Here is a 16688-nt window from a genome sequence, read left to right as displayed (position 1 = left end):
ATATATACAGTTGGTCAAGCATATGGTGTTCACACAGGTACATTTCAGTGCTTACAGTGTATAGTGCACCATGTCTCACATAAACTGGATGTAAATTTTGAATATTTTCCTTTTGCATAAGATCTTATCAATTTACTACATAAGCACTGGAAGATTGTTTTTAAAAAGCATTCACTTCTCAGCAAGTGGGACATTAAAAGCAAGAAAACGTTCCTCACATTAAATTTTTACTTGGCAAAAGTAATTATTGTTTGCACATTAACCAGAGAAAATGAATCCTGTGAGTATTTAACTGATATACCTACAACATAGGCGAGGAATTGTCAGAGAGGGAACAAAATTATAACAGGTGGAGGTTAGGCAGTGCAATGAAAATGGAGGGGTAAATACAGTAATGTTACTTGCAAGTTGCTTTCAGTTCCCCAGCTAGTTTGTTGACCTGAGGGTTGTTGATGAGTTGAATATTTTAAACTCTGTATCACACAAAAACAAGGCTAAATTCTATCACGGAAAATGTACATTTGTATATTGCACTTAAAAGTGACATTTCACTAGAGGATCGAAATTTGTTCCAGTCATAGTGAATGAAATTTCTTTCTTCAGCATTAAAATGGAATTTTAACACAAATCGCACAATAGTATTAATCTTTTACACTCATATTAGATTGTAATATACATTATATGGAGTCTCACTTAATGAAATCAAAGTAACTTTCTTCAATTCAAATGACCTGCAGTACAACAAAACGAAAGGACCATATTCCGTCTGTGAAACTGAGTATTTGTTTTAATGATGTTCACTGGTGATGAGAACGAAAATATTATTCGAATACACGATAAATGGAAAGTTCATACCTGTGCAGGACATACAGTTAGGCACTGAAAAATTTATGCAAGCTGTTTCACTCTCTTCACTCTCTACACTGGAGCCTTTATCAGCCAGCACTGGCAACTAAGGTACTACGATGCAGGTCTGTTTCCCTAATGTAAAAAGGGGAGGCGCTGTCTTATTAGCCTTTAGCTGTCAATCACTGATTATTGCCATGCAAAGAGAATTTATTGCTGAGATGTGGAAAAGGGCCACGTTTAGAAGTTTATCACATAACAAAAGGAAACAAAGCAAAAAATCCCCAAACAGTTTGTAAAGTTAGAATTATATTCTATTTGCTGTCATGTTTTTACTGAGAGAAACATGGGCTCGGTATTCAAATTCAGGAGGCTGGTCAAGAGGAACAGCCCAGGGGAAGGGAGGAGGGAGAGATAAAAAAAAATTAAGTCAGAAGTCTACTACGAGGTTATACTTGCATGTAAATCATCAGAGTTGTGAAGCCAGGCCCTGAAGTCTGAATTGTCTAAACTGACACCAATTCACACACATAGAGGATGAGCTATGAGGAAAGGTTAAAGTTTAAATGCAATACAGTCTAGAAGGAGAATGGTTAAGAGAGGAGAAAGACTCACATAAGTATATATAGTATTACATTTATAAATAAGGTAAACTCAGAATATGATATATTTGATATAATGTATCAAAGTAAACTCAGAAAACAGAACCAAAGGACAGAAATTTAAATTAGTAGAAAGTAAACTTCAAGCAGATTATTCAGAAGAACTCTTCAAAGAGTGATAAAGATTTGGAACAGTCTGCCAGATAGGGTGGTAGAGCCAAAAACGTTGGGGTCATTCAAAAGACAGTTGGTTGCTGAAGGCAATTAAAATTGAAAAGAGAAAGAAAAACAATCAATACAAAGTCTGCTGGGCAAAAGGAGGGAGCGATTTGGGAGGAGTAGATGAAAACATTAACAGGTGATGCTCAAACAGAGCCCTTGACTTTAGTGAAAGACTTTAAACACATTTTATTCAGTATCATAATAGTAAAGAGTAATTGGAAAGGATGTCTGATCTGTAAAGAATCAAAATGGTGCAGGAACTGAAGAAGAAATAGTAAAAATACTTAATGAATATTTTCTGCGAGTATTTACTGAAGAGGATAAACCTATCGTATTAGCAAATATCTGTTATACACTGAAAATGCTAAAGGATTTCCAGTTCAGTAACATAGAAGAACGTATAGGCTAAAGGGACTGATAACCAGTAAATCTCCATGGCCACATTCCTCAAGAAGCTTAAGGAGGAAATATGCGGACCATTGCATTGTGTCATGAGAGAATCACTAAGCACTGGTATAGCCAAACTTTCTGGTACCTCCTCTTTATCACAATTTTTAGCTGATCTATTATCTCAACTACCCCCTCTTTCACTATGACTTTGGCAGCATCTTCTTCCTTGGTGATGACAGATGCAAAGTAGTCATTTAGTACTTCAACAATAACTTGCATTTATATATCATCTCGAATGTGAAAAATGTCCCATTGGAAATAGATAGAGAAATACTCTAGTGGTAGAGGTCACTTCTGGGCACAATCGTGATGTAACTGCCTGGGATCACATTCCAAGCAATTTTTGGGGACCTAAGTTTGAAAGAATATTTTGAATAGTTTGCCAGGCAAGGTAAGGTAACAGACAGAAGGACATTAGGGATTTCAAATTGCAGCTTGATGCTAACACAGGAGAATTAGGATTAGGGTGCAAGAAGGATGAACTTCAATGGATCAAATGGCTTTATCTCATCCCATCTCATTCTTATGTTTCCATAAATTGACTAAAATATATTTATTGAGTTGAGAGCAGAGCCTAAATGTTTCAAGTTGCACAGGGGGCAACATATCTCACTGCTCCAGTGCATATCGTAAAATCACTGGCATGTTGCTGGTCATTTTCTATTTATGATAACAGATATCACATTTTCTGATGTGTGCTGGCAATGGGCAAGGTACCTTGCCACAAGCATGGACTTGGAACATTTACCCCTAATGCCACTCAAATTTATGTCCAGTCAACTTCTGAACTGCGGTATTACCATGACATACCTTGCCAACCACAACCTCCCTATTCGTATCTCAAACCATGTACAGTACAATGGCCAAGTACACGTACTACAATTAACAGAGCTCCATTTTATTAACGTTGTATTATTTCATGCTGGGCCTTTGTAGATTTCACTTGTTTACTGTTGTATTATTCAAACAGAGCCAATTTACACACTAACTCAAACTCTTCAGCATCTCACAAACCAATGTGCTACTACAATGGTAGTCGATAAGATAACTCATAATTAGATCACATCCCAGAACAACTTTGTTAAATATTCATCTCAAACTTACCTTGAACATGTAGATGAGGCCAGAGTACCAATTTCTAGCAATCTTTGGGCCTCGATTATTGGGTGCATGCTAACGTGCCATCTTGGCCAGAAAAATATGATGATCAGTCACTAGAACCAAGTCCATGCTAGAACATAGTAATGACGCCCAGGAGTTCAAATGACTAGGGCGTCACGTTGATATTGCCATGGTCGCTTCCAACCTGCCCTAGCTCCCCGCAAGCCACACACACACCTAGAGTTCACATCCAGGCTCACATCTTCTAGCTGATTTATGACAGGCATTTTACTACAGTTACCAAGAGATATTACTAGGTTGCTCTGATATTAACCTAAAAGAACCAGTGACTCAGGGCAGCTGTATTAGCGAGTAATAGGACTTCAAACTTCTTTAAAAGCACCAGTAGGGTGTCCTGTTTGCTCGGGTGAAAAATATAGCTTGTACTTTAACCATGTTTACATTTTGGCTCAAGGAGAGTGTTGTGGCTGACTTTCAAGTGAAGATCTCACGTGAAGGATTCACCCAATGTTCACAGCCCTGGTTCTGTAGTTGCATTTATAGCCAGGTGCACAATGCAGTTTCACTGTACTCTGCAACCCCACAGAACCTCCTCAGGGGCCTAAAGTCCAGTATTCTGTTGTCTGCACAAAAATCCATTCTCAGTCAATTTCTGGGGAACTACAAATGTGCCCAGCCTGAACTCGGCTTATGTAGTCATACCCAAGATGACAAATACGGTCAGGAAGTATCTGTGGAGAGAGAAACAGAGTTAATGTTTCAGGTTTCAGGGGAAAAACTCTCTGCTGGTTGGAGTCATACCTAGCGCAAATGAAGAAGGTTGTGGTTGTTGGAGATCAATCATCTCAGCTCCAGGCCATCATTACAGGAGTTCCTCAGGGTAGTGTCTTAGGCCCAACCATCTTCAGCTGCTTCATCAATGACCTTCCTTCAATCATAAGGTCAGAAGTGAGGATGTTCACTGATGATGTTCAGCACCATTCACGACTCCTCAGATACTGAAGCAGTCCATGTAGAAATGTAGCAAGACCTGGATGATATCCAGGCTTGGGCCGATAAGTGGCAAGTAACATTCATGCCATGCAATAACCATCTCCAACAAGAGAGAATCTAACCATCTCCCCTTGACATTCAAGGCTTTACAATCACTGAATCCCCCACTATCAACATCCTGAGGGTTACCATTGACCAGAAACTGAACTGGAGTAGCCATATAAATACCGTGGCTACAAGAGCAGGTCAGAGGCTGGGAATCCTGCAGCAAATAACTCACCTCCTGACTCCCCAAAACCTGTCCACTATCTACAAGCCACAAGTCACGAGTGTGATGGAATACTCTCCACTTGCCTGGATGGGTGCAGCTCCAACAACATTCAAGAAGCACGGCACCATCAGGACAAAGCAGCCTGCTTGATTGGCACCCCATCTACAAACATTCACTCCCTCCACCACGATGCACAGTGGCAGTAGTGTGTATCATCTTCAAGATGCACTGCAGCAATGCACCAAGGCTCCTTAGACAGCACCTTCCAAACCTGCGACCTCTACCACCTAGAAGGACAAGGGCAGCAGATGCATGGGAACACCACCACAGGCAAGTTCCCCTCCAAGCCACACACCATCCTGATTTGGAACTGTATCACTGTTCCTTCACTGTTGCTGGGTCAAAATCCTGGAACTCCCTTCTTAACAGCACTGTTGGTGTACCTACCCAACATGGACTGCAGCAGTTCAAGAAGGCAGCTCACCATCACCTTCTCAAGGGCAATTAGGGATGGGCAATAACTGCTGTCCTAGCCAGTGACGCCCACATCCCATGAATGAATAAATAAAAAAAAGGTTGATGATCTTTCGTTTAGATGAAAGGTCGTCGATCTGAAACGTTAACTGTGTTTCTCTCTCCAAAGATGCTATCTGACCTGCTGAATATTTCCAACGTTTTCTGTTTTATTTCAGATTTCCAGCATCAGCAGTATTTTGCATTTGTATTATGAATATATAGTATTTTTATGGTTCTTTGAGAAAAAATATATGAAAACATGGCACAGGAAAAGGCTAGGTACAATCTGAAGTGTGACAGACCTCCTTCTGCTTTACGTCCTATCCTATTTGATCTCCTAAGGCTGGTAACTGGCAACAGGTAAAATTCCAAGAAAATAAAACAGCTCAAAATTTCTACCAGATCCCAAACTAATTGAAATCGCCAGACATCAGTTTGCATTGCTAAATCCTCATTGGTTACATTCCATAGTGGCACTTCTTCAGTGTCAGCAAGTATTGCAAAAAATAAATTATCTGTAATATTCTTTATTTCTTAAACTGGGTGTTCACCCACTCTCTACCTAATTATTATTTCCTCTTTTTTTTTACCTAAAGTATTTCTCTTCCCCTTCTCAGGCATCAGACAGCATCCGGCCATATTCCCATATGTGAACTTGGACATTGTTGACCAGCTATTGAACTGCGGAGGCAAGACTGATCTTGTCCTCACGTGATGACTGCAAACATGCTCTTTGAGAATGTTTGGTTACTGGTCAGGAAGTGGAACCCTGGCCAATACTTCCCTTCCCAAAACATGGGTTACTGAGACAATTTAAGGCACCCTGATGCTGTCATGTCTGAGACCAGCTTGTCGGCACTGACCAAGGACAGAATCTGTGACTTTCCTTGTCTGCATAACTCAATTACTCACTGACTTAAACAGCTGAGTCATCATGAGCGCTTCGCCAGCTCCTTTCTAAAACGTTCATTAACAGTACATTAATTGTTTTTGCTGGGAGTTTAATGAAGGTATTTACTGCTCCACTGGAAACAAAATCTGCTCCTCTCTAGTCTAGTGATGTACTTGTGTCTTCTAGTTGTGTCATCACAGTTTCAACAAAATAATCTGCTTACCTCCATATTATCTGGCCTGTTCAGAATTTTAAGGAACTGCGTCATGACCCCTTTGAAACTTAGTTTTTAAATAAAACCAAATCCGGTCTGTCAGTATCTCCTCTTAACACAAAGTTTCAAGTTCCAGAATTAGTGTCTTGTCCTTCTCCTGACTATTTCCAAAATATCATTTGAATGGGGATTTCCCAAGATGTTCAGGTATTTACAATATGGCTTTTCTGATGCATTTACACAGGGTTAAAATTTCGTTTTGACTTATGTTCAGATGCCCTTGAGATGCATCCTAATAGCTGATTAGAACTATTGTCAAAAATCTCAGAACATACATAGAGATTGAAGAAGAGATCAGTGGATTCATCTTATAGTTGTCTGTAATTTAGCAGTACAGTCAAGACACCAGTCATTGTGACTTCTGTATGTTTCCAATACTTAACCTAGCAGCTTTGCCAACAGGCAGAGCTTCCCATATAGGCCGGAATTTTACAGTGGGCAGACGGGAGCCGGACTCCGATGTAAATGTTGGTGGCGAACCTGCTTCCGCCCAACCTGGAGATCCATCTCGTATTTTACGAATCCCCAGGCTTTAATTGGCACGAGGCGGGACTTCCACCCACTTGAGAGAGAAGGTCCCGCCTCAGTGAGCTGCCAGCGAATCAGTGGGCCAGCAGCTCTTTGTCTCAGCAGCACCACCGGGAGCAGTGGCCTCTGCTGAGACTGCAGCCCAGCCGACACTATGGACCCAAGAGAGTGGGTAAGTTTGGGTTGCCTCACCAGGGGGATCGGTTGTGCTCTGGTGAGGCTAGGGTGGTCGTTTGCGGGGAGGGGTGCGTCTTGGATCCCGGGGGTGGATTGGGAGGCGGGGGCGGCCCTCAATTGGGCACCCTGTGCCTGACTGCCATGGCCCCCACCCACCCCCTGGGGTGCGGAAAGGCCAGCAGCTATCGCTGGGCGGCCTTTCATGTCCCCAGCTCACCCGCTTGCCATGGCTAAAATACCCGTGGAGGCAGGCGAGGGCCCTTAAGTGGCCGTTAAGTGGCCACCTAAGGGTCTTGATTGGCATCTTCCCACCACCTGACCTCCGTAAACCTGTCCGGAGGCGGAATCGGGGGGTGGGTAGGCCTCCCGGAGCCTGCCGCTCAATTTTACGCCAACCCCACGCCACCATCCAACCCATTGGGGTGGCGTAAAATTCCGGCCATAGCATCTGCTTGTCACCATTTATTGACAAAAACTAGCACTGAATTTAAATTTCTCCCCCCGATCCAAAGGCATCATAGATTTCAACTTGGCTATATTCTTCTGCGCCTATCTGGCTGCATGATCTGATGGCTCTCACGCTAGAAATGAAAAGATCAGATTTGTGGCTCTAAGCCTCATTCTGCCATCGGCAGAACACTTTGTTCTGACCAGTGGGTGTGGCAGCAATGTTTTACAAAAGAGCAATGGGCATGCTCTGTCTACATGTGGCATTATATTGCTCTCTCTCAGGGAAACAATCAGAAAGAATTAACACTAGGTAGGGTACAGCAAAGTTTTTTTTTTCAGTAACAACAATTTCAATTTACATAGCGCCTTTAATGTAGCAAAAGATTCCAAAGCACTTCACAGCAGCATGTTTGACACCAAGCCATAGAAGGAAACATTAGGACAGGTGACCAAAAGTTTGGTCAAAGAAGTAAGTTTAAAGGTGTGTCTTAAAGGATGTGAAAGGTAGACAGGAAGAGTGGTTTAGGGAGGGAATTCTAGAGCTTTGGGCCTAGACAGCAAAAGGCACAGCCACATAATGGTAGAATGAAGGAATTGGGGGGTGCACAGGAGGCTGGACTTGGGGCATTTCAGAGTTCTTGAAGAGCTGTAGGGCTGAAGGAGGTTACAGAGAAAGGGTGAAGTGAATACATGGAGGGATTTGAACTCAAGATCGAAAATTCTAAAGTCGAGGTCTTGGAGGACTGGGAACCAGGGTAGGTCAGCAAACACAGGGATGATGTGTGAATGGGACTTGGTGTGAGTTATGACACAACAGCAGAGTTTTGGATGAGCTTAAGTTTATGAAGGGTGTAAGATGGAGGTCATGCCATGAAAGCATTTGTATAGTTGAGTCTGTAGGTATAAAAACATTGATGAGGGTTTCATAAGAACATAAGAAATAGGAGAAGGAGTTGGCCATTCGGCCCCTCAAGCCTGTCCCGCCATTCCATAAGATCATGGCTGATCTGCCCCAGACCTCAACTCCTCTTTCGTGCCAGCTCCTCATAGCCCTCAACTCCCCGATGTTTCAAAAATCTAACTACCTCCTCTTTAAATACTTTCAGTGATCTAGCCTCCACAACTCTCTGGGGTAGAGAATTCCAGACATTCACTACCCTCTGAGAGAAGAAATTCCTTCACATCTCAGTTTTACATGAGTGTCCCCTTATTCTGTAACTATGTCCCCCAGTACGAGATTCCGCCACTAGTAGAAACATCTTCTCAACATCTATCCTGTCAAGCCCCCTCAGAATCTTGTATGTTTCAATAAGGTCACCCCTCATTCTTCTAAACTCTAATGAGTAAAGGCCTAACCTGTTTAGCCGTTCTTGATAAGTCAACCCCTTCATCCTGGGAATCAGTCTAGCGAATCTCTTTTGAACTGCCTCCAATGCCAGTATATCCTTTCTTAAATTCGAGGACCAAAACTGTACGCAGAACTCCAGGTGCAGCCTCACCGACACCCTGTACAGTTGTAACAAGACTTCCTTATTTTTAGCACCAGATGGGCCATGTTACGCAGGTGGAAGGAGCTGGACCTTGTGATGGACAGGATATGGAGTCAGAAACTCAGTTTGGGTTCAAATAGGATGCCAAGTTTGCGAACAGTCTGGTTCAGCTTGAGACAGTATCCAGGGAGGTGGGTGGAATTGGTGGCTAATTAACGGAGTTTGGGGCACGGGCCAAAACAAATGGATTTAAACTTCCCAATAATTAATTGAAGGAAATTTTGGCTTGTCCAGACTGGATGATGAACAAGCAGTGTGACAACACAGATGTTCTCCCTGCTTCATTCCTCGAACAGCAGCTCAACTAGTCCCCATTGGTCAGCACCTAGCTCTGCCTGGTTGCACTTTTTCCCACATTAACCATCTTTTGCTTTAACCTATTTGCTATTTTCCATCATATTGGTCACTGTGTCAGTGTGGCTTCCTGTTTTCATTCTGATCTGAGATTTCATTATCTTTGCTTCAAACTTCCACCCCTCCCTCTATGTGGTTTATTTCTGACTCTTTTCTTTCCTGCACTTCATTCTCTCTATCTGCATGCATGTGCTTTCATCTGATGGATTATACTCCTTCCGATTCCACTTCCTGTAAGAATTTCTCCCAGTTTCGCTGTCTCAGTCACATCTGCTTTGATGACGCCGACAGCTTCGGATATGTTCTCTTCCTTCCTTAGCTGAGGATTTCCCTGCACCCTGGCAAACGGGACCCTCAATTGGATCTGTCCAATCCCCCATGCTACTTCCTTCACCCCCTAACCCCCTGAATTGTCCTCACCTTCCACCCCACTAGCCTCATCATTCAATAGATCATCATCTGCCATTTCCATCACCTCCAAAATGATCCTACCATCAAAGACATCAGCACCTCTGCAGAACCTCAGGTTCACTCCCTCACCACCCTTGCTCTTCCTACAAATGCAGGAAATTCAACTCTAGTCCATTCATCTCCTCCCACACCACTGTCCAGGTCTCCTAACACTCCTTCTGGGTGTGGCTTAGTAAATAACATTCGCTGTTTATGGTGTGGTCTCCTCTACACTGGAGTGACCAAATGCAATTTGAGACCATTCAGTCAAACATCTCCATTCTATCTCCACATGCACCCACAAGCTCCTTAGCACTTGCCATATCAATTCCCTGTGCTATCATGATTGTATGTGTGGGTGTGAGTATTAGACACTATACGGTACTTGGAAGTGAAACTGAAAGTAACTCAGTGTTTTGGGGAAAACACCTGACCTGGGGGTTGTAATGTCAGATAGGCATATGCTGCTGTAGTGAATAGATATGTTTAATAAAGCTTGTTAAATCTTTGTTGAAGTTAAATCTGTGACTTCAAATGTGATTCACACATTGCCCTAATTGTCTTTGGTATGTAACACTGTTCCAATCAAGCTCAAGGAACAGACTTTATCCTTTTACTATGAACTGGTAGCCCTCTGGCCTTAATGTTCACTTTAATAAACTCAGACCTTAATTATAGCTCTCATTTTCTCTTTTGCTGGAAGTGCTGGCAATGCGGAATGAGTTTGTTGGCCTTTCTGGAACTGGGGAGGGTGGGGTGGGGAGGGAAAGGTTTACTGCCTTGGATAGTGACTCTCCTTTGGAAGAGCTGGTCTATTTTGGTGTTGAGCTATTCTTTTCTTGTACAGACCCCTGGGCTACTAGAACCTGCTCTACTTTGCCAGATTTTCATGCTTCCATTTTTACCTGCTTTATTCTCCTCTTTTTTTCTCTCATTATGCTTCCTATTGACCTTATGCCTTATGTCAATATAACTTCGACCATTTAACCCTGTACTATTTTCCCCTTAAGCACATTAGAGGTCTTTCAATTTCTTTCCTGGTGTGTGTTTTTATTTATTTTTCCCTTCCCCCTTTCCTTTGTTCTGTTCCTTTTTAAATACTGTTCCTCTCTAATACCTTTCAGTTTTGACAACAAGTCCACACCCATAATGTTAACTTGTCAGAGTGTTTTCAGCGTTTTCTGGTTTTGTTTCAGATTTCCAGTGTCTTCAGTTTTTTTTCCCCTTTTGTTTTTCCTGGGATTGCTACTCAACAGCTCCTATGCCAGGTACACATGTCGACTCTGTGTGAGGACCAGACAGGCCCTGGTTGTGATGTGACCTCCTACCATGGTCAAATATCCTGCTGATGTTCAATGTTTTAAAGCTGGAAAGCAGCTATTGCTCCTGCAATACATTTACTCAATGCCTTCAGGATAGGAGAGGGGAAAGAGAACATTTTATGATTTAAAAAGCCCACTGTGATGTTACATCATTGTGTACAGAAAAGATTTTGATAACAGATGTTGGGGTAGAATATACATGAGGTGTTCACGATCTTCCACTGCAACTTTGACAGAAACCCTTGAGAAACAGCTGTTTCACTATGGCTTCCAGCAATTCTCCACCATTGTTATAGCAGGAGATTGAGAGAGTTTTGCAGAAATTTCTACCTCCATTTGTATTCTTATTTTTATCAACAGTATGTTTGCAATTATTGTCATTTTAAATCTACAAAACCCTAAACAACAGCAATTTTCTTTGAAAATGATGCCAGTTGCTAAACCTCCATATAAAGATTCAGTTTCTTTCGAAACGTTTAACTAGTGGGAATTTCCACCTCTTTGTTACCAAGTAATTTTGCTGTGATTTTATATCAGCTGCTTTGAGACAGGGATGGGTGGCCCTCCCAGGTTTGTTTTGAGATGAGTTAAAATGGCTAGGGTGGAAATGGGGCATCAACCATCCCCCCATCCACCATTCACACTGGATGAACTGGTTTAAAATATTCCCAAATGTCTCTTCAGAGATTCCCAGCCATTTTGATTTCACAAAAATCAGACAAGCATCTACTAACCACAGATGAAGGGAATGCACAGCTGAGGAAAATAAGAAAAATATTGGAGAAGGTGTAGTGCAGAAAAGTGAAGTCATCAGAGCATATATGATGGAGAAACTGGGCGAAAGGATGAATCTCAGCACCAGCACTAGAGTATCAGATTTATTCAGTGGTAGCAGTACTCTGGCCTCTTGAGTCAGAAGTTGGAGGTTCAAGTTCCACTTAAGTTTGTGAAATCAGTTAACAGTCCAGGGGTCTGTGTTATTTTTCAGATGAGATGATAAACTGACGCCCTATTCAGGTGACTGAACACATGACATTATTTTCAAAAAAGACTTGTATTTATATAGTGCTTGCACAACCAAAGGACATCTCAATGTGCTTTGCAGCCAATGAAGTACTTTTGAGGTGTAGTCACTGTTGTAATGTAGGGAACACAAGAACAACAACAACTTAAATTTATATAGTGCCTTTAACATAATAAAATGTCCCAAGGTGCTTTACAGGAGCATTAGAAATCAAAATACGACACTGAGCCACAAAAGGAGATGTTAGGTCAGTTGACCAAAAGCTTGGTCAAAGAGGTAGGTTTTGAGGAGTGTCTTAAAGGAGGAAAGCGACGTGAAGAGGTGGAGAGGGTATTCCAGAGCTTGGGACCTAGGCAACCTAAGGCACGGCTACCAATGGTGCAGTGATTAAAATCAGGGATGTACAAGAGGCCAGAATTAGAGTCATGCAAATATTTAGGAGAGTTGTGGGGCTGGAGGAGATTACAAAATAGGGAGGGGCGAGGCCATGGAGGGATTTGAAAAGAAGGATAAGAATTTTAAAATCAAGTCATTGCTTGGCCGGGAACCAAAGTAGGTCAGTGAGCACAGGGGTGATAGGGGAACAGGTCTTGATGCGAGTTAAGACATGGGCAACAGAGTTTTTGATGACCTCAAGTTTACAGAGGCTAGAATGTGGGAGACCAGCCAGTGTGTTGTAATAGTCAAGTCCAGAGTTAACGAAGGCATGAATGAGGATTTCAGCAGCAGATGAGCTGAGACAGGGGCAAAGTCAGGTGATGTTAGGGAGGTGGAAATAGGCGGTCATAGTGATGGCACGAATATGAGGTCGGGAGCTCATCTCAGGGTCAATTGTGACACCAAGGCTGTGAACAGGCTGGCTTAATTTCAGACTGTTACCAGGGAGAGGGATGGAGTCGGTAGCTGGAGAAGGGAATTTGGAGTAGGGACTGAAAACAATGGCTTCAGTCTTCCCAATATTAATTGGAGGAAATTTTTGTATGTCAAATAAGCAGTTTGATTATTTAGAGACAGTGGAGGAGTCGAGAGAAGAGGTGGTGAGGTAGAGCTTGATGTCGTCAGCATACATGTGAAAACTAATGCTGTGCTTTCAGATAATGTCATCAAGGGGCAGCAGCGAGATGAGAAATTGAACAGGGGACAAGGATAGATCATTGGGGACACCAGAGGTAACAGTGCGGGAGCAGAAAGAGAAGCCATTGAAGGTGATCCTCTGGCTACCATCAAATAGATAAAAATGGAACCAGGTGAGGGGCGTTGATTGTAATCTTCCAAATTTCCCTAGATTCTGGAAAGGTCCCTGTGGATTGGAAAACCAAAAATGTAACAACTCTATTCAAGAAAGGAGAGAGACTGAATGCAGGAAACTATAGGCCAGTTAGCCTAATAACTGACAGAGAAAACGTTAGAATTCATTATTAAGTAAGTAGTAGCAGGGCAGTTAGAAAATCTTAATAAAATCAAGCAGAGTCAACACAGTTTAATAAAAGGGAAATTATGCTTGACAAATTTATTAGCATTCTTTGAGGATGTAACAAGCAGGGTCAATAAAAGGGAACCAGTAGATGTAGTTTGGATTTCCAAAAAGCATTCGATAAGATACCACTAAAGGGTTATTACCCAAGATCAGAGCTCATAGCGTTGGGGATAATATATTAGAATGAGTAGAGGATTGGCTAACTAACAGGAAACAGAGAGTTGGGATAAATGGGGCATTTCAGATTGACAAACTGTAACTAATGGGGTTCCACAGTGATCAGTGTTGGGGCCTCAACTGTTTACAAACTAAATTAATGGCTTGGATGAAGAGACCTAGTGAATTGTAGCCAAATTTGCTAACGGTACAAAGAAAGGTAGGAAAGCAAGTTGTGAGGAAGACACAAAGGGCTGGATTTTGTTCTGAAGATGTGGGTGTTGACAGTGGGCCAGTGGGGAGAGAACATGCCTCAGCCCTCCATCGGATCTCTGTTGCAATTACATGGCGAGCAGGCAATTAATTGCCCGCCGTCGGGGACTTAGTCCCTTTAAAGGACGTCCTCCTGCCTCCAGAGATGCCGGTCAATCGGCAGGCTGGCAGCTCTACAGTACCGGCAGCACTACTAAGAGCAATGGCGACTGCTGATACTGCAGAAGGCCATGCAGTACCAAAGAGTCTGCAGACCCTGGTAGAGGTAAGTGGGGTTGGGTTTGCCGAGGCCATTTAGGGAGGGCCTTGCAACAGGATGGGGGTAGGGTGATTGCGGGTGGTGGGGGTCTTCCTGGGCATCGATCCATCTCCAGAGGTCTTACCACCCCCCCCCACAACCCCACTAGGAGGCCCCAGGTTTTACCTGGCAGTGTCTCCCCGCGGTGGTGGGCCCCTCCACCTTCCAGTAAATTGAGGCAGAGGTGGGAAGAGGTCCTTAAGTGGCCATTAATTGGTCATTAAGGGTCTCAATTGGCCTTTGGCGGGAAGGCTGTCTTCGGCCTTACCCGGTCTGGACTAAACTGGAAGACATTAGGAAGGCAATGGGCTTCCAACGCAATTTTATGGATCCCTCTGCCTCCAAACCCGTCCTGAGGGGGCCCATAAAATTCAGCCCAAAGTGTCTGCAAAGGTATATAAATAAGTTAAGTGAGTGGGCAAAAATTTGGTAGCTGCAGTATAATGTGGGAAGTGTGAGGTTGTTCACTTTAGCGGGAAGAATAAAAAAGCAAAATATTATTTACATGGAGAGAGACTGCAGAATGCTGAGGTACAGACGGATCTGGGTGTCCTTGTACATGAATCACAAAAAGTTAGCATGCAGGTACAACAAGTAATTAGGAAGGCAAATGGAATGTTGGCCTTCGTTGCAAGGGGAATGAAGTATAAAAGTAGGAAAGTCTTACAACAACTGTACAAGGCATTGGTGAGAGCGCACCTAGAGTACTGTGTACAGTTTGGTCTCCTTATTTAAGGAGGGCTATACTTGCATTGGAGGCAGTTCAGAGAAGGTTCACTAGGCTGATTCCTGGGATGAACAAGTTGTCTTACGATGAAAGTTTGAGCAGGTTGTGCCTAAACTCATTGGAGTTTAGAAGAATGAGAGGTGATCTTATTGAAACATAAGATCCTGAGAAGGCCTGACAGGGTAGGTGCTCAGAGGATGTTTCCCATTGTAGGGGAAGTCTAGAACCAGGGAGCACAGTTTCAAAATAAGAGGTCTCCCATTTAAGACAGAGAGGAGGAGGAATTTCTTCTCTGAGAGGGTCATTAATCTTTGGAATTCTGTTCCCCAGAAAGCCATGGAGGCTGGGTCATTGAATATATTCAGGGCTGAGTTAGACAGATTTTAAACCTACGAGGGAGTCAACGGTTATGGGGGGCTGGCAGGAAAGTGGATTTAAAGCCACAATCAGATCAGCCATGATCTTATTGGGTGGCAGAGCAGGCTCGAATGGCCTACTCCTGCTCCTATTTCTTATGATCTTATGATAGCAGTTCCACCCAGCTGGATGACAGTGGAGAGGTTTTGGAGGAGGATGGCATGATCAACCATATCAACAGCTGCAGATAGGTCGAGAATGACGAGGAGGGAAAGTTTACATAGTAGTCACATTGGATGTTATTTGTGACTTTGATAAGAGCTGTTTTGGAACTGTGGCGGGGCAGAAACCTGATTGGAGGGATTCAAACATGGAGTTCCAGGAAAGATGGTAACAGATGTAGACATGGCAGCCAGTTGCTGCACAGCAAGATCCCACAAACAGCAATGTGATAATGACCAGATAATCGGCTTTTGTGATGCTGATTGAGGGATAAATATTGGGCCCCCGCTCTGCTTTGAAATAGTGCCATGGGATCTTTTACATCCAACTGAAAGGGCAGACAGGGCCCCGGTTTAATATCTCATCCAAATGATGGCGTCTCCAACCAGTGCAGCACTCCCTCAGTACTGCATTAGCATGACAGCCTTGATTTTAGTGCTGAAGTCCTGGACTGAGTCTTGAGTTCACAACTTTTGACTGAGGTGAAAGTGATTGAGCTACAGCTGACAAAGACAGAGCAAGGACATCTGGTGTGCTGGCCAACATTCCTCTCTCAACCAACAGAGTGCTGTTCAATTATCCAAGTTCTGTTTATGGCATCTTGCTTTAACTCCTTTTGATGCACATTTAATACCACCATCTATTTGTCTTATGGTGCTGCCACTGAAATTGAAAACTGCTGCTTATTTTGGGTTTACCGGATTAAAAAGGGAGGATTTTTCTTTATTCAAAAATCTTGATCATAGGTCGGTATTAGGTCCAAAGCTGTTATTGATATATATTAATGACCTGGACTTGGGCACACAGGGCATAATTTCAAAACTTTCAGATGGCATGAAGCTTGGAAATGTAGTAAACAATGAGGAGAATAGTTACTAGATCTAAGGAGGACATGTACAGACTAGTGAAATGGGCAGACATATGGCAGATTAAATTTAATGAAGAGAATTGTGAATAGATTAATTTTGGTAGGAAGAATGAGGAGAGGCAATATAGACTAAATGGTTCCATTTTAAGGAGTGCAAGAACAGAGACCTGGGGGTGTACATACACAGGTGGCAGGTCAAGTTGAGAATTCTTTGGCCTCCTTATCTCGAGAGACAATGGATAAGCGCCTGGAGGTGGTCAGTGGTTT

General features: G+C 42.9%; 1 protein-coding gene across 3 annotated transcripts in view; it reads right to left on the bottom strand.

The window, feature by feature from the left end:
- The window catches only part of rbm47 (RNA binding motif protein 47), a 313372-nt gene that overhangs the window by 101781 nt on the left and 194903 nt on the right, over window positions 1–16688 (bottom strand). Inside the window, exon 1 of one of the 3 annotated variants that reach the window (XM_068036408.1) lies at window positions 856–963. The exons of the other annotated variants lie outside the window; for them this stretch is intronic. The gene's annotated coding sequence lies outside the window, so the exon portion shown is untranslated. Of the gene's footprint in view, window positions 1–855; window positions 964–16688 lie in introns of those variants that run through there. 3 annotated transcript variants of the gene reach the window in all.

The sequence above is a fragment of the Heterodontus francisci genome, chromosome 1 (genome assembly GCF_036365525.1).
Source record: "Heterodontus francisci isolate sHetFra1 chromosome 1, sHetFra1.hap1, whole genome shotgun sequence".
In the NCBI taxonomy this organism is placed as follows: Eukaryota; Metazoa; Chordata; class Chondrichthyes; order Heterodontiformes; family Heterodontidae; genus Heterodontus; species Heterodontus francisci.
Note: the sequence above shows the minus strand (reverse complement) of the source record. Positions and strands in the feature narration are given on the sequence as shown.